Source organism: Monodon monoceros, unplaced genomic scaffold (assembly GCF_005190385.1).
Source record: "Monodon monoceros isolate NGI ecotype Baffin Bay Population unplaced genomic scaffold, NGI_Narwhal_1 Super_Scaffold_19, whole genome shotgun sequence".
In the NCBI taxonomy this organism is placed as follows: Eukaryota; Metazoa; Chordata; class Mammalia; order Artiodactyla; family Monodontidae; genus Monodon; species Monodon monoceros.
In genome coordinates, this window is record NW_021703775.1 from 16,434,124 (window position 1) to 16,457,286 (window position 23,163).

The window sequence follows — 23,163 nt, forward strand, 5'->3', positions numbered from 1 at the left end:
CTTGAGAGGAAAGTGTATTCTGGATTTTTTTGGATGAAATGTCCTATAAATATCAATTAATCCATCTTGTTTAATGTATCATTTAAAGCTTGTGTTTCCTTATTTATTTTCATTTTGGATGATCTGCGCATTGGTGAAAGTGGGGTTTTAAAGTCCCCTACTAATATTGTGTTACTGTCAATTTCCCCTTTTATGGCTGTTAGTTTGTCTTATGTATTGAGGTGCTCCTATGTTGGGTGCATAAACATTTACAATTGTTATATCTTCTTCCTGGATTGATCCCTTGGTCATTATATAGTGTCCTTCTTTGTTTCTTGTAATACTCTTTATTTTAACGTCTATGTTATCTGATATGATAATGGCTACTCCAGCTTTTTTTTGGTTTCCATTTGCATGAAATATCTTTTTCCATTCATCACTTTCAGTCTATATGTGTCCCTAAGTCTGAAGTGGGTCTCTTGTAGACAGCATATATATGTGTCTTATTTTTGTATCCATTCAGCCAGTCTGTGTCTTTTGGTTTGAGCATTTAAAGCATTTACATTTAAGTTAATTATCAATATGTACGTTCTTATTACCATTTTCTTAATTGTTTTGTGTTTGTTATTGTAGGTCTTTTCCTTCAGTTGTGTTTTCTGTCTAGAAAAGTTCCTTTAGAACTTGTTGTAAAGCTGGTTTTGTGGTGCTGAATTCTCTTAGCTTTTGGTTGTCTCTAAAGATTTTAATTTCTCTTTCAAAACTGAATGAGATCCTTGTTGGGTAGAATAATCTTGGTTGTAGGTTTTTCCCTTTCATCACTTTAAATATGTCCTGCCACTCCCTTCTGGCTTGCAGAGTTTCTGCGGAAAGATCAGCTGTTAACCTTATGGGGATTCCCTTTTGTGTTATGTGTTGCTTTTCCCGTGATACATTTAATATTTTTTATTTGTATTTAATTTTTGTTATTTTATTAATATGTATCTTCACCTGTTTCTCCTTGGATTTATCCTGTATGGGACTCTCTGCAATTCCTGACTTTGTTGAATATTCCTCTCCCATGTTAGGGAACTTTGCAACTATAATCCTTTCAAATATTTTCTCAGTCCCTTTCTTTTTCTATTCTTCTTCTTGGATCCCTATCGTTTGAAGGTTGGTGTGTTTAATGTTGCCCCAGAGGTCTCTGAGGCTGGTCTCAATTCTCTTCATTCTTTTTTCTTTTATCCTGGCCTGCAGCAGTTATTTCCACTATTTTATCTTCCAGGTTGCTTATCCGTTCTTCTGCCTCAGTTATTCTGCTATTCATTCCTTCTAGAGAATTTTTAATTTCCTTCCTTTTGTTGGTTATCATTGCTTGTTTACTCTTTAGTTCTTCTAGGTCCTTATTAAACTTTTCTTGTATTTTCTCCATTCTATTTCCAAGATTTTGGATCATCTTTACTATCATTACTCTGGATTCATTTTTAGGTAGACTGCCTATTTCCTCTCATTTGTTTGGTCTCATGGGTTTTTACCTTGCTCCTTTATCTGCTGCATATTTCTCTGACTTCCCATTTTGTTTATCTTACTGTGTTTGCGGTCTCTTTTTGCAGGCTGCAGGTTTGTAGTTCCCACTGCTTTTGTTGTCTGCCCTCAGTGGATGAGGTTGGTTCAATTGCTTGTGTAGTGTGGAGGGGACTGGTGCCTGTGTTCTGGTGGGTCAGGCTGGATCTTGTCTTTCTGGTGAGCAGGGTCATGTCTAGTGGTGTGGTTTGGGGTGTCTGTGAACTTAGTATAACTTTAAGGAGCCTCTCTTCTGATGGGTAGGGGTGTGTTGCTGTCTTGCTATTCGTTTGTCATTGGACATCCAGCACTGGAGTTTGCTGGCTGTTAGATGAAGCTGGGTCATAACGTTGATATGGAGATCTCTGGGAGACCTCTCACTGTTTGATATTACATGGGGCAAGAAGGTCTCTGGTGGTCCAATGTCCTGACCTCAGCTCTCCCAACTCAGAGGTTCAGGCCTGACACCAGGCCGGAGCACCAAGACCCCGTCAGCCACATGGTGTCCTGAAGGTCACAACACTGAAATGGTTTCACTGGGCTGAAATAAAGGTATTGGCATGATCATGGTCATTCTGGAGGTTCTGCTGAATCAATTAGCCCTGAAAATGGATGGCACTGGAGAATGGGGGCCACACCCATGTTCGCTGGCAGTCAGAGAGTGTGGGAGAGGGTTGGGAGTGGGGATGCAGTGTAAGGTGTGCCTCTTCTAGAGAATTTTTAATTTCATTTATTGTGTTGTTCTTCATTGTTTGTTTGCTCTTTAGTTCCTCTAGGTCCTTGTTCAACGTTTCTTGTATTCTCTCCATTCTAATTCCAAGATTTTGGATCAGCTTGCTATCATTACTCTGAATTCTTTTTTAGGTAGACTAACTATTTCCTCTTCATTTGTTTGGTCTGGTGGGTTTTTACCTTGCTCCTTCATCTGCTAAATATTTCTTTGTCTTCCCATTTTGTTTAACTTGATGTGCTTGGGGTCTCCTTTTTGCAGACTGCAGGTTTGTAGTTACCATTGTTTTTGGTGTCTGCCCCCAGTGGGTGAGGTTGGTTCAGTGGCTTGTGTAGGCTTCCTGGTGGAGGGAATTTGTACCTGTGTTCTGGTGGGTGGGGCTGGATCTTGTCTTTCTGGTGGGGAGGGCCATGTCCATTGGTGTGTTTTGGGGTGTCTGTGAACTTACTATGACTTTAGGCAACCTCTCTGCTTATGGGTGCAGTTGTGTTCCTATCTTGCTAGTTGTTTGGCAATGAGCGTCCAGCGCTGGAGCTTGCTTGACATTTGGTGGAGCTGGGTCTTAGCATTGAGTTGGACATCTCAGTGAGAGCTCTTACCAATTGATATTACATGGGACCGGGAGGTCTCTGGTGGTTCACTCTCTTGGACTCAGTTCTCCTACCTCAGAGGCTCAGGCTTGACATCCTGCCAGAGTACCAAGACCCTGTCAGCCACATGGCTCAGAAGAAATGCTTGAAAAATAAAGAAGGGAAAAGAAAACAAAACAAAAAGAAACAGTTAGAACCCCAAACCAAATGAATAAAGCAAAACCAAACAGACAAAATCATACAAAGAAACATACACACACACACACTCATAAAAAGAAAACAAACAAATAAACAAAAAAGATGAACAGTCAGAACCCTAGGACAAATGGTGAAAGCAAACCTAAAAAAATGAAATCACACAAAGAAACATACACATACTCACTCACAAAGAAAGAAAAAATGAAAAAAAAATTTTAAATATAAAAAAATAACTTAAAAAATTAAAAAAAGAAGATAGAAACCAAATCAATAAACAAATCCACCAATGATAGCAAGCACTAAAAACTAAACTAAGATAAACATAAAATTCAGAAATTAATCCGTTGCAGCAGCAAACCCCAAATCTACATTTGCTCCCAAAGTCCACCACCTCAATTTTGGGAGCATTCCTTGTCTATTCAGATATTCCATAGATGCAGGCTTCATCAAGTTGATTGTGGGGATTTAATCCACTCCTCCTGAGGCTGCACGGAGAAATTTCCCTTTATCTTCTTTGTTCACATAGCTCCTGATTTTCAGCTTTTGTTCTTGCCCCACCTCTGCATGTAGGCCACACTCAGGTGTCTGTTTCCTTCCCAGACAGAAGGGGGTTAAAGCAGTGACTGATTAGGGCTCTCTTGCTCACTCAGGCCGCAGAGAAGGAGGGGTACCGTAGTCATAATTGGAATGCGGGGTGAGCCTGCAGCAGCAGAGACCATTGTGACATTGCAACAGCCTGAGGTGTGCTGTGTGTTCTCTCAGGGAAGTCATCCCTGGGTCTCGAGACCCTGGTAGTGGCATGCTGCACAGACACCTGGGGGGTATGGGTACAGAGCTGTGATTGCACACAGGATTCTTGGTGGCAGTGACAGCAGTGTTAGCAGTTCATGCCTGTCTCTGTAGTCCGAGCTGATAGCCGTGGTTCATGCCTGTCTATGGAGCTCACTTAGGCAGTACTTTGCCTCCTGTTGGCACATGGAGCAGGAATCCCAGTCCTCCCACACCTCAAAACAATGGTCTCTTGCCTCTTTGGCAGGTCCAGACATTTTCCCTTACTCTCTCCTGGCTAGCTGTGGTGTGCTAGTGCCCTTCAGGCTGTCTCCACACAGCCAACCCCAGTCCTCTCCCTGGGGTCTGACCTCTGAAGCCCAAGCTTCAGCTCCCAGCATCCACCCACCCCAGTGGACGAGCAGACAAGTGTCTCAGGCTGGTGAGTTCTGGTTAGCACCGATCTTCTGTGAGGAATCTCTCCGCTTTGCCCTCTGCCCCCCTGTTGCTGTGCTCCCCTCCATGGCTCTGAAGCTTCTCTACCGCCCCCCTCCAGCCCCCAGCCCCACCAGTGAAGGGGCTTCTAGTGTGCGGAAACCTTTCCTCCTGCACAGCTCCCTCTCACTGGTGCAGGTCTTGTCCCTATTCTTTTGTCTCTGTTTTTTCTTTTTTCTTTTGCCCTATCCAGGTACGTGGGGATTTTCTTGCCTTTTGGGAAATCTGAGGTCTTCTGCCAGCATTCAGTAGGTGTTCTGTAGGAGTTATCCCACATGTAGATGTATTTTTGGTGTATTTGTGGGGAGGAAGTTGATCTCCATATCTTACTCCTCAGCCATCTTGAAGGTCTCCCTCTACTTTAGTTTTTATGTATAATCCAGCTATTTCAGAAGCCATTTTCTAAGAAATATGTGACACGGACTTCTCTGAGTGTGGTTTATGGGTGAGTATATTTTGTTTTAATAAGAAATGTTCCTGCCTGCCTTTGCTTCCTTATTTGACTCTGGCTATAGAACACACAAACTCCATGTTCCTTTTGTCATTCCACGAAGACACAGATAGCTGAGCACTCAGAATTGTTTTTGAGTAACTGCTAATGTTCTTGTCCTATTAGTATGCCCCAAGAAGGGCTTTGTAGATGAATCCTGTGGTAAGAAGTAATCACATGATCTAATCAGCTTTTGCTTACAGGCCAGTTGAGACTCCTCTCTCTAGGAAGTCATGCAAATTATGCATTATTTAAGTTAATTTTGAATGAAAAAGAAAAATCAAATTCATCTCTTCTAGAAAGATAACCCTGCAGTAATATTGAATCACAAATATTTCTCATCTCCAAATATTTCCTTTTCTGTCCTTCAAATCAGCCTTATTTTCCCATCAGTTAGTCCTTGGAGTAAATCCAATCAAGAGTGACGTTAGTTTAGTACAACAATTGACATTTTGGTTACTGTCATTTACCTATGTCCATCATGGTTTGTGTCTGAATTCCATGGCTCCAACATCCATTCAACAGTATCTCCTTTCAATTTCTTCCTAACTTTACAAGTTTCCCTGATACCCATTGCCAGAAATGAGAGGGTTTTATCTGCTTAAGTCCTGGTCAAGGGCATATTGGAAGAAACAGGATGTTTCATGGCTGTTTCCTTTTTATCACTCTGTCAGCACCAGTTTTTGGTGCCTACATCCAATCTGGTTTGTTGCATTGCTAGAAACTATCTGCCTATGCCCTTGCCAGATTCCAATTCCCTTAATCTCAACAACAGTGCCGGCTGTTGGGTCTGTGTGGTGAAGTTGGTCTTTGAGGCTCACCTGAACAATACCCTATAGTTTCTGAAGTTAGCAATTCTATAGGAACATAGTAACCATCCCTTCCTCTGTTGAGTTATCTACTTCAAAACTTCTCAGTTGGGCCCCATTACCTCTTAGATAGTCCTTAACTGGGATGGGTAATAGTTCTTTAGATCCACAAGGAATAAGGAGTCCCTATTATATGAAGTATGGCTACTTTGGAAAACTTTATGCTTTTCCCAATTCAATAAGCACCACCTCCACCCCATGGCCGTTTACCTAATTGCTGGTGGTACCAGGGTCTGTCTGCACGTCCTGACACCCAGTCAATTCTATCTGGGAGCAAGATGCTAATCTCTCCTATTTCTAGGATGACCAACTGACAAAATGTTCTCTTGATTTAGGAGATTTTCACGATGTGGGACGTTACATTTTTTCTCTTGAGGCACACGGGCCTCTCACTGTTGTGGCCTCTCCCGTTGCGGAGCACAGGCTCTGGACACACAGGCTCAGCGGCCATGGCTCACGGGCCCAGCTGCTCCGCAGCATGTGGGATCTTCCCGGACCAGGGCACGAACCCGTGTCCCCTGCATCAGCAGGCGGACTCTCAACCACTGCGCCACCAGGGAATCCCGGGATGTTACATTTTAAAACAGGGGACATCCTAGACAAGTGGGTCAAGTTGACCACCCTACCTGCTCCTATTCATCCTCAAATTTCATAAACATATACAAGTGCCTGTATAAGACATTCAAAGCTGGACACAGACTCTCAAAGACTTTCTCTAACAACGGAGCTGTCTCCCTTTCTACTTCCCTTGCCTGGTGTCAAAATTCAGAAAAACACTTCTGGGATCTTAAGGTATTTTGGAAGAATCTGAACCAAGAATAAATGAGAAGCTCAAGTAGTGCCTCTCTTTATTCTCAGGGGTGAGTTGTCAGTTACAACATTATAGTCTTTGGGAGAGCTGGAATATAACACAAGAAATCCCAACCTTACCTTACTTACCTTTAAACAGCTTTACTTTCAATTTCCTGGTTTCCCAAATATATTCTAATCATTTTAAGGGCAGAGTGCATTCTTTATTCTTTACTGTTATTGTTAAATTTTGCTTTGTTTTGTATTTTCTAGCCCATTAGATATATTTGTCAAAACCAGCTATGAACATATATTTCACACCCACAAGTATCCACCTAGATCAAGCTTCCCCAGGAGCTTCATCTCTGAATGGAAAGTAACAGAAAGAGTTACTGTGAATAACAGAAAGAGTGCCTTCATATACATAGAGAAATTTATTCTCTCTCATTTTTTCTTCCTGCATTTCACGTCCTTCCCTTTGCCAGAAAAAATATTTTCTGCTTCTATTAATCCACCACAAACTTTTTTACATATTTCTCCTCACAGTGGCCTTGCTTATCAGACTCTCAAGATGCTTTCTGATATGTGGTCTGTTTCTAACTAAAATGTATTGTATTTATATTGGTGACTGCAATTGCCAGTGCATGTCCATAAATAAACTCCAATTTTAAGCATAGTTCACTGGGGTGATTGATGTTTTATTTAACCTGGACAAGACAAATACCTGCTTTGTTACTTAAGAGCACTGTGTTATAGTCAAGGCAAGTTTGATGGTACTATCTCTTCCTTTGCATTTTCATCTACCCCATACCCACAGGCATAGTACCATTTCGTGCAAGCATAGCTTTTTTTTTTTTTTTTTTTTTAAGCAACAGTGGGGAAACTATTTTATCTGCTGAAGTCTTTCTGATTACCTTAGACAGCACCTTTCTACCTTCACTGTGTATGAGGAAAATCCTGCTACGCTGACAACATACTGAGAAATCAAGAATAAAAGAAAGGAGAGAAGACAGGGATTAGACAGATAATTGGCTGGTTAACCTGACCTACCCCTTTCCCTAAAAGTCACTTTGCATAGATTAGGGTGCCTTTAAATTTTTTTTTCTTTTTCTTTTCTTCAAGCCCAAGGGATTCAGTTCATTTTCTTTTGCATTATAACACTGCTATTACACATTGTTACTCAGTACAGAGAGAAATAGTCTCATCAGTTTTACCATTCCTCTGTTCCAAAGCATAAGAATGCATTTTTTTTTCTTTTGGTATTGTCTTTAAGCTATTCTATGTGGGGAAACAAGGGTAACATAAATAACATAACAAATTTATAGAAGTTATAAAGGTCCAGGAGTTCCCACAATTTATCTCAGACATGGTTTTAGGGTTCTAGATAAGTCAGTGTTTCTTTCTTCATTTTTTTCTCACCCCAGTTATTTTGGAGAGTGGAGAGCCAACCATTTAATTTTTCATCTATGCATATTTGCTTTTACTTTCCTGCACATATCATGATGTATTGCATGGCAAGATTATGCTTATATTGTCTCCTCTGACTAAAATATCATTTCTAGTCACATTAGTCTGGATAAGTGTCTTAGTCCTTTTGAGCTGTTATAGCAAAATACTGTAGACTGGGTAGTTTATAATCAAGAGAAATTTATATCTCACGGTTTTAGAGGCTTGAAGTCTATGATCAGGGTGTCAGGACAGCCAGGCTCTGGTGAAAGTCCTCTTCTGGATTGCAGACTGCCAGCTATGTGTCTTCATCTGGTGGAGGAAGGGTAGGCAGCTCTGTCAGCCCTCTTTTACAAGGGCAATATTTCTATCCATGTGGGTTCTCCTCTCATGATCTAATAACCGTCTAAGGGCCCCAACTCCTATTAGTTTTACCTTGGGGGTTAGGTTTCCAACATTTGAATTTTGGAGGGGACATAAACATTCAGACCACAGCAATGACCCTACCTAGTCCTTTAAGATTCAGTTTAAATGCCACCTCTAGAAGGACTTTTCTCACCCAAAGATGGTCTATGTGTTCTCTGTGTGTGCCCATGTAGCACCATGCATATGTACTTATTCTGACTTTATCCTGCATTTTCTCTTTATTAAACCAGGAAATCTTTGATAGCAGGATCGCTGATGTATTTATCCTGCTATCTAGAGGTCTCAGGTAACTGTGATACCTCAGTGCCTGTCACAGTATTTTAGAATATGTATTTATTCTTTCACATCAGTTTCATTGATCCACTTTGTAATCTTGCTGGACATTCTCCTAGCTCTTTCCCCACCTTCCTCTAACTGGTGTCTGTAGAAAGCATATTCATCTCTCCATTCAAGACCAAGGAGTTGTTCCCTGTCTCCCCTCCCCCTGCTACACACTGAACCATACTGCCATCTCTTCATTTACAATTAGTGGAGTTATTACATCTAATTGCTTCAAGGCTTCCCCTCTTTAAACAAAAAGAATGCTTAATAAAGCTGAAAACTTCAGCTTTCAATAGATTAATAAAATTCTTCCCTTCTTATATGACTCTATGTTCCTTTCCTCTAATTTTGACCCTCAAATTCAGCTCTTCTGAGTTAAGGCCCCCATTCTCATCTTATCAAGATACAATTTCTACCCCATATAATGTCCAAGTATTTGTTATTATGTCACCCTTTGGAAATATAACTAACAAATAGAAAGGCGCTTTAAGAAGAAAGTTTGTCAAATACTTAAAATAGAAAATATGTATCTTGGAATTGTCTCTTTCAGAAGGGAAACACTCCTAATTCCCTTCAATATTCCTTATCTGAGATATGTATACCTATATATGTGTGTGTATATATTTAATTTGTCTTTATTTTGGAAAACTTCTCTTATCTCTCTAAGATAAATCCCTCTAGTATAATCCCTCATAATATGTATTTCTTATTCATATCCTTTGTCACAATGTAATTTCACATTTAGTCATGGGACTTTCTGATTAATGGCTTTTCTAGCATTATACTATAAACTCCAAGAGGTCTTGAGTTATTAAAAATGGTTGCTTAGCATATGGTGTAATACAAATATTTGTTTAATAAAAGTAAATATCTATTGGTTCAGTGAAAGTGGATAAATTAATGTTTTGGATCTTTATGCCATTCTTAAAATAAATCTCCAGCCTCTCTGTTCTCTTCTTAAAGTATGGTGTCCGGAATTAAACATATTAAAATGCAAGTGACATGGTGCAAAGTGGAACATGAGCTTCTTTCCTTCTAATGATGCTTCTCTTTAAGCTTACTGATAGCTAAACTATACCACACAGTTGGCTTATTTCCAACCATAGCTCACGTTTATGTGATTCCATTTTTTCCCCTTGGTCCATTACGATACTCACCAGGATTCTGACCTTATTGTAATATTAATGTTTATTCTCATGGATTCAAGCCACAGTAGATGATGACTCCCATCAGCCCTTGTATGATCTTGATCTTCAGATCTATACATATTAGTCATACCAGAAATATTTGAAATTTTCTTATGTATAATTAAAGAATCCTATATAATAATACTTTAAAAATGACTGTAAATCTTTTTGTGTGTCCTGGCTTATTTTACCACATCGTTGCCTATTATGGACTGAATTGGGTCCCCACCTCTGAAATTCATATGTTGAAACCCTAACACCTGGTACCTCAAAATATGACTGTGTTTGGAGATAGAGCCTTGAAAGGAATACTAAAGTTAAAATGAGGTCCTCAGGGTCTCTCCTTATCCAATCTGATTGGTGTCCTTTTAAAAAGAGGAGATTAAGACACACAAAGAGATCCCAGAGGCATTCCTGCACAGAAGGAAGACCATGTGAAGAAGGAGCAAGAGAACAGCCATATGCAAACCAAGGAGAGAGGCCTCAGGGGAAATCAATCCTGGTGACACCTTGATTTTGGACTTCCATCTCCCAGAACTATTAGAAAATAAATTTCTGTTGTTTAAGCCATTCTACCTTTGACATGGTGTCCATCTGCCAACTCAGAAAGAAACCTCAAACTTCCCTTCAGTGGTTCACTTTTTTCTTCATCTACCTCATCTCATTAAACGCAAAGTACTTCTGACTCCATAACACTAAAGCCTTTAGACTCTGCCTGTCTCTGTTCATCATGTTGTGTTTCACTTTCAGTGCCAAGACATAGCCCATCCCAGCACATTCACAGATTTTCTTGACACAACTACTCCTTGACTCTAGGTCTTCTTTTAAAACATCACCAATAATCAGCTTTGTAAAATGGAACTCTCTTCAATTCTTCCCCCCATTTAAAGATTTTTAATAAACATATTTTATTTTCAAAATCTCTTTTGCCTATTTTCCTATTTATCAGAGAAGGAAAACCCTTCACACATCGAACCCAGTCTTCTTGAAGTGTCATCTATTGCCCCTTTCAAGTTCCTCCATATGTTATACCCTAATTCTAGAAACAGTCAATTACATAAAGGTACCCTAAATGTCACACATTTTCATGTGACCAGGGTTTTATTCATACCTCCTGTGCCATAGTTTGACTTCCTTAGAAATGCCACTGTATATGTTGTATAGTTCCCTATTCTTTAGCTAAGAGGGCTTTTTGCTTTATGGATTTCCATAGAAGGTTACACTTTTCTTTTATATAATAGTCAGGTCTCTGAGTTATAACTGTTCTTGCATCCCTTCCTCCACAACTAACCTGGGAGCTCCCAAGAAAGAAACAGGACACAGTTTATTCCTCTTTATTTTCTCAGATTCCTAGTATAGTAGCTGCAATAAAGAAAGGACACAATTCACTGCTGTAGGACTGAGTTCACTTAAACACCTTTTTCAGCAAAGAGAAAAGCAACAAAAGAGATAATGGGCAAAGTGATTTGCTAAGAGTGCATATATTGGTGGGGCAGTTGACATTTTAACTCCTGTCCCCTTATTAACAACATCAGACAGGGTTCAAGCATTATATTAATCAACATTAAAGAGATGTACAAAGGATTAGTACTAGATAGGCCCAACTGCATTTATTATCATGTAGTTCTGTATTAGAAAACTGTCCCAGTACACTCTGGTTGAAAGCTCCATTCACAGCACAATGTGGTAAAATTGGTTGTGGTGTGGAAGCAAGGCACCCTTGCTGATGTGCCTCTCATCTCACCCCAGATGAGAGCTGGGGTAGTCGCTGTCTGCACCGTATGCAGCAACCAAGTGCAGTCACAACTCTCAGTGACTCCATGAAGTATGTAAGAGTCAGTGGGTCTCACGTGTTGGCTCTTCTCCAGGTTGTGCATCACGTTGAGGTCTAACGTGTCTCTCATTGTGGGTCTAGGCTAAAGCAACAATCGTTTTTTCACATTCCAGTGGTCAATACAAGTCACATGGTCAAACCTGAATCAATACAATCTAGCACAAGTGCTCTGACATTCACAGTGCATTGAAAAGGGCAATATGTCTTTTCTGCTTTTCTGGTTTTGCTATAAATGGACCTGAAGTCTTCCTGTGAACAGACCTTCACTGTTAATATTGTGAAAGTATTAAGCTGTTTGAAAAAAAAAAGAAGAAAAAGAAATATATTGCTTTTTCTAGTTAAATTCTCTAACTTAGGAAACATAAGGAGAAAGTCTAATAAAACACGAGGTTTATGAATTGAGTATTGCACTGCATGTAGTACTAAGGTTTGGGGAGAGGTAAGAATGTGATAGATTCCACTCATACATAGTTTGCAGAATTTGACTTTTTCATTAGTTATAGGTCAGGAAGCCATAGCTCCTTGTTCAGGGACTAGAATTAAAAATAAAAGTAAATCAACTTTTTTTAATAAAGAAAAGAACATATAGCTCTAAGCCAAATATTACCTACTGTTAATGCATTATTTTTTCACATTATTGTAAAAATAAATTGAGTTGCATTATTTTTAACCAAAATCCTAGCCCAGATTCTAAATCAGTTAAGAAATGGAGCCCTGTCCTAGACCACCCTGAAAATGAAATTACACTTCTGCTCTAAGCACATGCCATGCACATTGGCATGTTGAAAATGAATTTTAGTGATCAGAAAAACCTCATGAAGTATTTTTTTTAATGTCAGATATTGTGTGACTTATCCAGAAGCAAATTGACCACATCAGTCTGAATATGAACCATAAAACTCATTGATGACCATTCGTTTTTTTTTTGCACAATGTTTGATATTTCTTAAGATGAACAGTACCTAAACTACTGGGCAAATAGCCCAACTTTTGGAAATATGGCTCATTTTAGAAAGTCAAATGGAGGAGTAGAAGAAGTAGAATTTTTTAAATTGCCTTAAAATATGTTACAAAGTTTTAATGATTATTGTCTTCATTCTGATCTCATGTCGAATTAATCTACACCATTCTAAAAGAGAATAACACAATTTTAGAAGTGTTTTGTAAGAAAATGTGTCCAATCACACAGGAAGATCAATACAATGGAACTATATGGTACATTATACATATATTTTCCTATTAACAAGTTACAAAATTATGTTTCAAGTAGGAGTGACAAAGCAGACAGAGGTATATAATTTTAAAGACATGAATTTGTTCAAATAAGCCCCTGGAGTATCAGAAAATAATTATTCTTTTTAATAGAGCTTGTTTTATTGATGTTCATAAAATTGTTCCTCCTTGGAGATTACCTCTGAGCTAATTAATTTGGTGATTCAATTCACTAAATGACATAATTCAATTTTGTGTCAGATTTGGTTTATTAAAGGGAAATGAAGTGAAAAGGAAGTTGAAAGTGATAGGAAAAATTTGGCTTCTTTCAAAAACTAGGAACTCATGGGAGGGGAATCATAGATTTGCAATTAAGATTTTTTAAAAATAAATGTAAAGGAATTTAAATTTCCAGAATTAAAAAAAAATTAAGAAATTGGAATCAATTATTTGATAGAGCAAGAGAGAGAGAACTTTAAGTATTATAATACTGTTTTTTAAAGGAGTAAAATGTGGAGGAAGTTGAGTCAGGATTAAAAATGAAAGATTGAAACAGGAAAAGATATGAAGTTATAGATAGAGAGAAAAATAGAAGACAGATAGGAAATAGAAACCAGTCCAAGGGTGTTGGGGAAAGCAGAGAGGGCTTACTACTGACTTTGTTAACTATATGGGAAAAGGATTTTTGTCACTTCCATCTCTTACATGGGCTACTACAAGATTATAGTGGTAAAGCTTTGCCTATTATCTCTAAACTTTGAAATTATGTGTAATCCAAGGTAATTTTCCTGTTTCAGTAACTTCACAAAAAGAGCTTGAAACATAACTTCATGAAATTTTAGATGCTCTGTATAAAGGAAAACAATTTCTTAAATGTTAAAAGTTTAAATTCTGTCCATAGTTAAAGTTAGAGGTTTACTTGCACAACCATTCTTGGAAACTTACACTTTTGCTTTAAAGTTAACATCACCTGTTTATTTGTTCTTAGTTATGAACGAAACTTCCCCTAAAAGCATATGAGCTGAGAGGTTCTGCAACCTAGCCAAGATTGCTTCCAGATTCTCTGAACAGATCATGTTAAACAACTGTGTTTGGGGTGGGAGATGGGTCAGGTTTATGCATGTTGGTGACTTTCATGCATCAACTTGACTGGATTATATGTGGATTTTGTTTCCTGTCAACTTGCTTGTGTTTCTTGTGATGTTCATCACTGAAACTACTGACATACTGTGCTCATGGTAGCAGTTCTTAAATGTATCTTTGAACTCTGCAGAAGCTATGGAAATTCTACCTACAGAAATGTTGAAAATCACCAGAGAATAACTCCCAGTCCACAGGGTTAGATACACTTCACATTTTAATTTAATCTTGACATTCCATCAATCTTATTCCCCCTGATTTCTCTTAATCCTGATAGATTTTTGTAGAAATGGCTTTGTTGTCTTCTAAGGACCTCAGCTTTCTGGTTCTGCTTACTGGGAAGCAGACTTCCTTCCCTGGATCTGGATTCTCATCAGCATTTCTAATCCAGTAGCTTAAAACATGCAGTGGGTGAACATAGCTACTGATGACTTTTAGATATTGATATGGGCTTAATAGTTGCCTCTTGGGAGTCAGTGCAACTTATGCCAGATATTTACCAATTCTGCCTTGATCCTTCCTGTGCTCCCACAGCACCATTTCATGCCCTATAGCAGTGATTCTTAAACTATTGATGGGAAAGAATCTGTCCTCCCAAACTTTAATTGGTAATGGACTGATACCTTTATGTAATGGAAAAATTAAATTACTATAAAAATGAAATGAAGGACAAAAACCAAAACTACACAAATAAACAAGTCCACATATTTTATTATTAGATCCATTATATATACTTTTTTAGATCAAACTGCTGTAAAATAAATATTTATTCAGTTTACAGTCCAGTACTTATTTATGAATATATATGTCCATAAATATAATGTATATCCTATATAATATAAATATTTATTCACGTATATTTGTGAATAATACATATATATCCATATATTACCTATGACATATATATTATATATCCAGTTATCATATATCCATAAAATTTATAAATATTACCTAGTTTGCAGGCTAGAACTTGTTTATCAATAAAATTTTGAGTTGCAATGCCCTACACAGTCTGGAGGTCTTCCTTAGAATTCTGACTGTAAAAATTCACTTATTCGAAACATGGAGTTTGAAATCAGCCATACAATTGGTATTTAAAATTAAAATTGTAAAGCAATTGTTTAAATAAATAAATTCAATTCAACATATTTGTATTTGATTTCATAGGGCTCTGGTTTTGTTGGTTAGTTTGGTAAGGTTTTGGGAGGAATTTTGTTCTCCTTTTAAACATGTCTGCATGTATACTTGAAATTTTCACTTTTATGTATGGTGAACACATATATACAGTAGTACTAAAATAGGAGGATACTAAAGCAGTGTGCTTTCCACTTCAAAAACCACAGGCAACATCATAACTGTAAAAATGTTGTCTTTATTATGCCTGGTGTTTGTTTTTTCTGTGATTCAGTCTTCACTTGCAGGCTTATCCCTTCCCACTCTCTGATGTGTAATACCTGCAGATATACTCCTGGCCTCCTTATATCAGTCTTGTTAGCACAAATGATTTGAGAAAAACTTTCTCTATAAAGTATAAATGGGTAATACAGTGTCCTGTCAAGCACATGAAGTAAGAACGGAAGAAATTTAGGCATACAGCATCATTTTTTTTTTGAAGATGTTCACTACCAAAAAGAACCATTCTCTGTATGGAGCTGTGTTTTTCAACATATAATAGCATACCAAATAGCACAGATATTAAATAATTAGTCCAGGAAAAATCAACTAATAAATGATGGTTAATGGAATGTAAGACTACCAGATTCATAACACAAGATGTTTCCAATGTGCGATAAAGAATCCCTTGCTTAAAACTCACTCTTTTTTTCCCAATATATATTTAAGAGCAGAGGTTGACAAATTATGGCCTGCAGGCCAAATTCAGTCCACCAACTGTTTTGTGAACAAAAGTTTGTTGGAACACACTCATTTGTTTATATATTGTCTGTGTCTTCCATTCTTCAAAGGCAGCATTGAGCAGTTTAGTACAATTTTGCAACGGGCCCTGGAATATTTACTGTCTGGCCTTAAATAGAGAAAAAGTATGTTAACTTCTGTTTATGAGACAATTTTTTAAGTAATTAAACTACAAGAATCTTAGGAAGATGTTTAAGCATAAAGCAAATATTAGGATTCCAATGGCAATGCCATCTTTAGTGTACAGAAAACTGTAACACACATTCCCTATGATTTATCATCAAACATTCAAATAAGCTATTCTTGACCTTTGTTCATGCCTCTCAAGCCGTCTTGTGCCAGTGATTTAATTTCCATAAAGTTCCACCTTCCTTTGGTTACAAATACTCAAACTGCACTTTCAGGAAGACATGCAAGATATAAATGGGGCCCAAACCCTCTGCTTATCAATGTTTTCTTCTTAAACTGCTTGCCTTCTAAACATTGAATGATTTCATTTTTTCAGTGTCTTAAAATTAGCTTTCACAACTGTTCACTGTGCAGATATGGCTATTTCAATCTTCCTTAAAATTAAATATTTTTACAGTAAACTTCTTAATGGGCACTCTGGTGACAGATTTTTTTAAAAAAGAATCCTGAAGGAAAAAAAATCTTAATATAATTTTTATGTTGGATAACAAATTTCCAATAATTATAGGCAAAACAAATTGAACTTTATTAAGGAACACAAGAAGTGTGAGACAAGGCAGTTTGTAGTGTTACCAGAGCAGAAAACATGAATTGATTGGAGAAGGCTGACAGGATGAAGAAGGAAACTCTGAAATAGGGATCGCTTCTTTTATGTCAGGTACTTTTTATATGCATATAATTTATTTGTCATAGTTGCCTAGCACAGGGAGACAGTATCTTTTTCTGTCAATAATAAAACGGAGATTCATAAATGTTAAGTTACAAGTCACAGTGATAAGTGTTAAGCCTGGCCATGTGAGAAAAAAGCCCTAGTTTCTTCATGACTGTGATCTGGGAAATGCACTGCTCAATTTCCTTTACTTTTGATTTTAAGAGTCTGAACTATAAGTAAGGAAAAAGAAAAATAAAAGCAAAGAAACAAAGAATCAAAAATGGGCAGACTGACTTAAGTGTTTCTGTCCTCATTGAACAAATAGCCAACATTACAGGAAGCTGCTTTTAGATCTCATTAGCACACAGATTTCAATGACATCTAATTTTGCTAAGTATATGATACATAAAAGTGGCTGCTGTTCAATAAATCAAAAACAACAAATGACAAATACAACAGTATTGTAATAGTTATCATTTTTAAGTACTTAGTATATATCATCTCTTAAGAATTACATATTAGGTTTATATAATTGCTTAGTTCATTGTTCTATGCAACTTACATGTATTTACTCCTATAAATGACAATGAAACAATATCTACTAATATCCTCATTTTACAAATAAGAAAACAGAGGTTGTGAGAAATTGAGTGACTTCCTTATGGTGAAAAGTGGCTGGTAAGCAGCTAATAAGGGGTTAAACCAGGATATGAGTTAGTCTACGAGCCTTTTCTCTGAACCATTGTTATACTGCTTCACCTGTACTGGCTTTTCAATTAATATAGTCATCTATTCAAAAGTATATATTGTGTTTCTACTACAAGCTGTTCTTACTGGAGATATTACAGTGAGTATAAAAAATTTCAAATTTCTGCCTTCATGAAGTTTGTTAATAAAGTTAGAAATTTAATGTGGCCCAGTGTTAGATTTGGTAAATAGAGTGGGGGGATTTTCATAGAAAAACATCAAATTTGCTCCTGATATTATATATACATATTTTTAAAAATCAAGGAGAAGGGAAGAAAACCACAGCTCTAGCAATTTAAATATTCAAATGAAAGCTAATTTTAGGACATTGAAAAATTGAATTATTCAATATATAGAAGGCAAACTATATAAGAAGAGAATATTGATAATTATAAATTTTTAGTCCCATTCATATCTTGCATGTTTTCCTGAGAGTGAAATTTGAGTATCTGGGTCATTGGAAGAATAGGAACAAGCATATTTGTTTATGTGGTCATGTCCCTTGCCTTGTAAGAGTTAACTAGTAAAATATCTTTAAACTGTAATGGACTCTGGAAATTTTATTTTTGACCTCAGAGAGTCTCAACTGTATCAAATATTTACATTATATTTCCATTTTCTAGTTTATTTTCTTATTTGACTTCCAAAGCTTTTTGAAGTCAACATTAACTGCCCTCCTCCACACCTATCTACCACCTTTTTGTAAGGCTACTAAGATACTAGAGGAAATGAGTTTCCAAAGATTTTATGGTCAATTAGAAGTAAAATAAAGATCCAAATTCTATATTAGTGATCTGTATACATGTTTCTAGCATGTGTGAATATAGACTATTTTAATACTCTAACAGTGTATAAGTTGCTTATTCAAATTAGGAAGAAAAGCTAACAACTAACAGAAATTTCAAACCTTAAAACTCATTTTCCAAAATTAAAGTCAATGCTACAAAATCAACCCAACCTTTTAATAGAAAGTGTTGTGTGTTAATTGCACCTCCCCAAAATGTATGTCAAGGTCCTAATCCCTGGTATGTGTGAATGTGACTTTATTTGGAATAGTCTCTACAGATGTAATTAAAATGAGGTTATACCTGAGTTGTGCACTTAATCCAATACAACTGGTGTCATTTTGGGAAACACAGAGGAGAATGCCATATGAAGACACAGACACACAGAGTAAAGAGGCTGTATGATGACAAGTCAGTGATTGGAATTATGCATCCTGAATCAGGGAAGTATCATTGACTGCCAGCAACCACCAGGGGCTGAGAGAGGATGGCCCTGCTAACTTGATTTTAGAGTTCTATTCTCCAGTAATACAAAAGAATACATTTCTGCTGTTTTACACCCCTCAGTTTGTGGTAGTTTCTTACAAAAGTCATAGGAAATTAATATATATGGGTTCTTTGGTTTAATGCTCAGAGCTAGTTTTGTTGGTAAGCATCTTCATAACTGATTTTTTTAAAATAAAATATAGAAAGTTCTGCTCACAAATGCAATTTTCTTTTTTAAAAAAAAATTTATATTGGAGGATAGCTGATTAACAATGTTGTGTTAGTTTCAGCTGTACAGCAAAGTGATACAGTTATACATAGATATGTATCTATTCTTTTTTAAATTCTTTTCCCAGTTAGGTTATTACAGAATATTGAGAAGAGTTCCATGTGCTATATAGTATGTCTTTGTTGTTACCTATTTTATTTATTTATTTATTTATTTATTTATTTATATATTCATTTTTTCACAGCCTTAAGGTGCTCTACACATTCAGAGAAACTTCTCTAGTAACAGACTATAGAAATGATCCCTGAAAGTATAGTCTTGCCTACCTATTTTAAATGTAGCAGTGTGTACATGTCAATCCCCAACTCCTAAGCTATCCCTCTCCTCCACTCTTTCCCCCTGGTAAACATAAATTCATTCTCCAGGTCTGTAAGTTTGTTTCTGTTTTGTAAATAAGTTCATTTGTATCATTTTTTTAAAAAAATTTGTATGGAGACACAAAAGACCCCAATAGCCAAAGGAACTTTGAGGAAGAAAAATGTAACTGGAGTAACCTGGCTTCTTGATTTTAGACTACATTACAAAGCTACAGTCATCAAAACAATATGACACTGGCACAAAAACAGAAATATAAATAAATGGAACAAGATAGAAAGCCCAGAAATAAACAATGGAGAAAAGACAGTCTCTTCAACAAATGGTGTTGGAAAAAATGGACATCTACATGTACATAAATGAAACTAGAACATTGTTTTACACCATACACAAAAATGAACTCAAAATGGATTAAAGCCCTAAATGTGAGACTGGATACTATAAAACTCTTAGAGGAAAATGTAGGCAGAACACTCTTTGACACAAATTGCAGCAATATCTTTTTCTATCTATCTCCTATAGTAATGAGAATAAAATCAGAAATAAACAAATGGGACCTAATTAAAATCAAAAGCTTTTGTACCGCAAAAGAAATCATAAACCAAACAAAAAGACAACCCACAGAATGGGAGAAAATATTTGCAAACGACAAGTCATTAGTGTCCAAAATTTACAAACAGCTCATGTGGCTCAATATTAGAAAAACAAAAAACAAAAAAACAACCCAATCAAAACATGGGCAGAAGACCTAAATAGATATTTCTGTAATTTTCTTTTAACAAAAATTTATTCTTTAATGATTTATCTTTGTTTGAGCTAAATTTTACTAATTTGTTTGCTTATTCTGTTGTCTCATTCTGGAGTTCATGCTGTTCATAAAGCTATCAACGTTTTCATTAAATGTATCTGTGGCATCATAAAGTTTATTCTCCTTTTCAGTTTTCTTAAAGACAACAATCATTCAAATGTGGTGGGTTTGTTGTTGTTGCTTTCAATAAATTAACCAGCTTTAGGAGCTCTAATCCACAAACTTGAAAAATTTAGAAAATAAAATAATCAAAGCTAAAAATTCTCTAATAAATAAGTTCTCATTTGGTGCTTTTAAGGGAGAGTTCTCAGCAAATATGTTAGAGAATAAATTCCAGAATAGAGTTGTCCATTTCTAATTTTAATATATATTTTTAATTTTGTAAAATAATGTACACCCAGAAAAGTACACTTAAATCAAATATACATTTAAACAAATAATTTAAAATTTAATACCTAACAACCACTCATCGAAAACCAAATATTGTCAGAATTCCACACATGCCAAGCATACCCTCATTGTTACAACCCACTCCCATTGCCTTATTTATAGCTGCTAGCCTGAATTTTAAGATGATCATTTCTCTGCTTTTCTTATAGCCATACCATATGTATACATATATGAAATATTGTTTATTTTGCAGCAAATTATCATTTTCAAAAATTACTACAGGATTATTCCTTCTCCTAGATGCTCTTCTACTATGTGATTTTGCCACTCTGCTATCTAAAGGTGGAAAGTAATTCCCCTCCTATTAAAATTGGGCTAGGCTTTGTAACATAATTGCAACTGAATGATGCTATGTGATTTCCCAGGCTTTATGAGAAGGCTTGTAACTTCTGCCTTGGTCTTTTTAAAAATTTGTCTCTGAATACTCCCTTTTGGAAGATTTTCTCTCATAATCTAGCAACATGTTTTGAGAAGCATGTGAAGTGCTCTAATCAATTGTCACAGCTGAGCTCAACCATAGAGAACAGTGACCAGCTATATGCCCAAAATGGTCCTGGTTTTAGCATTAAACATCCAGCATATTAGGAACCCCTTCAGTTCCAGGAAAACTGGGACAGTTGGTCAAAGTATCTTAGACTCATCCCCACCTAGACACCAAAAATGTGACTATAGAATCTTCTACATAATTACAGCTGCAATCATTCAAGTCACCCACAGCCTTTCAAACCTTCTCAGCTGAAGCATCTAACACAGTGAAGCAGAAAAAAAAATCATCCCCCCATGCTCTATTTGAATTACTGACTCACAGAATTTATGATAATAACAAGCCAGTTATTATTTTATGCCACTGAGTTTAGAGTACATTTTTACACAGTAATACATAAGAAAAATATTATAAAATTTTCTTGAACTTTTTATAAATAACATGATTTGTACTTTACTGCCTTCATTTTTTGCAGAATAAATGAATAACAAATTTGAAGATATACAATAGAACAATAAAAGGATTAAGAAAAAATATGTAAATGAGGCAAATACATGAGGCAAAAAACATTGGAACTGCAAGGAGAAATAGACAAATCCACAGTTACAGTTGGAGGTTTCAACAACTCTTTTTTAGTAATGATAGAGCCAGCAAAAAGAAAATCAGTACTGATACAATTGAATAAAACAGCACCACCAGTACACTGGATCCAATTAGCATATATAGAATACTCTATTCAACAACAAAGTAATACACATTTTTAAAGCTCACATGGAATATTCAGCATGATAGACCATATGTTGTGTCAAAAATCTGAAAAAATGTAAAGGAACAAGAATCATACAAAATATATTCTCATTCCACAATGGAACTAAACCAAAATTAATTACAGAAAGATAGCTGGAAAAACTCCAATATTTGGAGATCAAACAATACACTTCTGAATAACACATGGATCAAAAAAAAAGTGTCAAAAAACTAAAAATATTTTCTAGTAAATAAAAATTTAAAATATAATAATATTTCTGAGATAGAAGGAAAGCAGTGCTTCAAAGAAAATCTGTAGCATTAAATGTATATATTATAAAAGAAGTTGGACCTAAAGTGAAAATATAGTTTCCAACATTTTACACTACATAAATAACAAGTGGAAGCCTAAAGCTAACAGATGAAGATAAATAATAAAATGTAGAGGAGAAATTTATAAACTTAAACTAGTAAATCAAAGGAGAAAATTAACAAACTGCAAAGCTAATTGTTTGGAAAAGAGGAATGAAATTGATAAAGCTGTAACCAGGCTAAACAAGAGAAAGAGAAAAATTACCAATATGGAATTTTTCAGTAATCGTTACTACTGACTCCATGGAAACCAAGATAATACTAAAGGAATACTACAAATAATTCTAAGGCCACACATTTTGTAATTTAGGTGAAATGTATCAATGATTTGGCAGACACAAATTGTCAAATTTCACATGAGGAGAAGTAGATCATCTATACAGTTCTATACACATATTAAGTTGAATCAGTAATGAATAAGTGCAAGGATTCTTCAATATATGCAAATCAATCAATGTGATACACCATATTAACAAACTGAAGGATAAAATCCATATGATAATCTCAATACATACAGAAAAAGCTTTCAACCATATTCAACACCCATTTATAATAAAAGCTTTCCAAAAAGTAGGCATAGAGGGAACTTACTTCAGCATAATAAAGGCCATATATGACAAACCCACAGCAAGCATCATAATTAATGGTGAAAAACCGAAAGCATTTCCACTAAAATCAGGAACAAGACAAGATTACCCACTCTCACTATTATTATTCAACATTATTTTGGAAGTTTTAGCCACAGCAATCACAGAAGAAAAAGATATAAAAGGAATCCAAATTGGAAAAGAAGAACTAAAGCTGTCACTGTTTGCAGATGACATGATACTATACATAGAGAATCCTAAAGATGCTACCAGAAAACTAGTAGAGATAATCAATGAATTTGGTAAAGAAGCAGGATAAAAGATT

General features: G+C 36.0%; 1 pseudogene; it reads right to left on the reverse strand.

The window, feature by feature from the left end:
* Positions 1 to 19,258: 19,258 nt before the first annotated feature.
* LOC114901200 lies at positions 19,259 to 19,335 on the reverse strand (annotated as a pseudogene).
* Positions 19,336 to 23,163: the final 3,828 nt, after the last annotated feature.